Raw genomic sequence first — 2,302 nt, forward strand, 5'->3', positions numbered from 1 at the left:
CTCTCCTCCTCAGGCTGAGGACGTGGAAGGCAGATAAGCCCTCTCCTCCTCAGGCTGATTTTGGTCATGGTCTTTATCACCACACTGGAACTCTTTGCCTCCTGAAAAAGCTTTGCTTGCTGGCCTTTCAAACAAGAGATTTAACTTTTATTGAGTTCATGTGTGTGGCGCCCATGTCTTTTGCTTTCCATTAACATCTTCATTTAACCCTTCTGACAATTTTTCCAGAGGAGCGTTAGGAATAATAGGGACAGGCTGGAAGATGAAGTAACCCTGTCATTGTGAGTAAATACAGTCCTCCAAGCTTTACTTCATTTACTTGGCTTTTCTTTAACGTGGTTTTAAAATCTATGGCATAAAATCTACCCGCATAACAAAATTTAAACTCTCATTGCTGCAACTGTATGCACATTGTTGTGCAGCACCTGTCCCCAACACTTGCGTCTACATCCCAAATGCTCGGACCCACTAGAACGCAATACCCCACTTCCCACTCCTCAGCCCCTCAGTAGCACTCTGTGTGCTTCTGCGAGTATGTGCCTGTAGACACCATGTGTAATAGACCCGTGTGGTGCTTCTCTTTCTGTCCCTGGTTTATTTCATGTATGATGCCTCAAGGGTTATCCTCCATGTTGTGACTTATGATGGGACTCCACCCCCTTTTCAGTATGTGTGTACCACTGTCCACACACGGGGTTCAGAGGACATTTCGTGGGAGTTGGTTTTCTCCTTCCAGTTATGAAGTTCACAACAGTGCCCTTACCTTCTACCCCATCTCTTAGGCCCTGAATTAACCCGTTTTTAAGGCTGAATAGTGTTCACTGAATTTGTCCATCCCTCACTCGGTTATTTCTACGTCTCTGCTGTTGTGTTTCACACTTCAGCACAGATGCGTCTTTTGAGATCCTGTCTTCACTTCTTCAGGACGAATCAGCACAAGAAGAAGGCAGGGGTCCTGTGAATAATCCATTTGCAATGTTTTCTGGAATCTTTTTCCTTTTTTTTTTTTTTTGACCTGTTCTGGGACAGAATGGGCACCTCAGTAGCCATCTGAGGTTGGTGCATTGCTATCACCACAATTGCTCTAGCAAACCTGGTTCCCTTAGCCGCTGCCACATTTTGCCGAGCTAGTGATTGAGTTTGCACTGTTTTCTGGAATCTTTAAACTTTTTTTTTCCTAGTGGCCATCATATAGCAGGTTTAAAATCTTATCTCACTGTGGTTTTGATTTCCCTGGTAAGATTGAGCCATCTTCATAAATCTGTTGCAATTTATTTATCTTCTTTGGAACAGAATCTGATCAAGTCCCTTGGCTGGCGGTTTTATTTGGTTTCGTTGTTTGGAATTTTGGTTGTGGGGCTTCTTACATGTGTCAGATATTAGCCCCTAGTTGTAGACTGTCACCTCATTGCAGATGACATTTCGGAGTATAGCACTTGACTTTCATGGTACAGTCCCATGACTGCTGTGGCTACTGGATCAGGCTGTTTTAACAGAATCATAAGGCAGCTCACATGTGCGCTCAGAGAGTAATCATTTGACATTCTAGGGATCTCCTCCTAGACTCAGTAAGGTCATCAATGCCCAGCATGGGGTCCTCGGCATTCAGCTTCCTTGAGATGGAAGGCTTTTGTAGTTATTCTTTTCATGCATTTCGTCTGAGCAGTTATCACTCCATGTGAGAACTAGAGCAGACAGCGTGTTAGTTTGTGCATACAGGTGAAGTAAGCGTGGGGCCCAAGCAGAATCTCTAAGGTGCTTTTGGCCGAAAGAAGCTGGATTTGCAGAGCTCCCTTCTGTTTTTAGGATTCGAAGCCACTGCCGCAATGGGTTGTACATTGCTGTATCTTTTGTCTTTTACCATGCTGTAAAATGTAGCTGTACTGCTCATTACAGCAGGAACTAAACCAGCTGTTAGACCTTGTAAGGGAGTGACATCTGCTGACCCAGCACTTAGTATTTGATGGCACTCTCTGGGGGAAAACAAACTATCTTTTAACTGGCCACCTGCTTGTAGCCTTTTCAGGTGTTGAGGATGCGCACATGCACCCTGAGCTCAAGGGATTCCCATTGCTAATGTTCTGAGCTGGTTTCCAGGGAGCAGTATTGGGACAGCTACTGCTCTTCCTCCGTGTAAACTCAGGACTTGAAATCGGTATTTTTTTTTTAAAGATCTTTAATATACAAGGCCCTGGGTTTGATTCCCAGCACCAAAAAGAAAAAGACAGCCGGGCGGTGGTGGTGCACGCCTTTAATCCCAGCACTCGGGAGGCAGAGGCAGGCGGATCTCTGGGAGTTTGAG

At 45.0% G+C, this 2,302-nt stretch overlaps 1 protein-coding gene and 1 non-coding gene across 5 annotated transcripts in view; one reads left to right on the top strand and one right to left on the bottom strand.

Annotated features, from left to right (window-relative positions):
• The window catches only part of Znf277 (zinc finger protein 277), a 92,960-nt gene that overhangs the window by 43,418 nt on the left and 47,240 nt on the right, over positions 1-2,302 (top strand). The window lies entirely within an intron of this gene.
• Positions 1,014-1,146, bottom strand: LOC113456843. Its single transcript, XR_003377578.1, has one exon. It is a non-coding gene; the product is annotated as a small nucleolar RNA SNORA66 (small nucleolar RNA).

Source organism: Microtus ochrogaster, chromosome 1, assembly GCF_000317375.1.
Source record: "Microtus ochrogaster isolate Prairie Vole_2 chromosome 1, MicOch1.0, whole genome shotgun sequence".
Lineage (NCBI taxonomy): Eukaryota > Metazoa > Chordata > Mammalia > Rodentia > Cricetidae > Microtus > Microtus ochrogaster.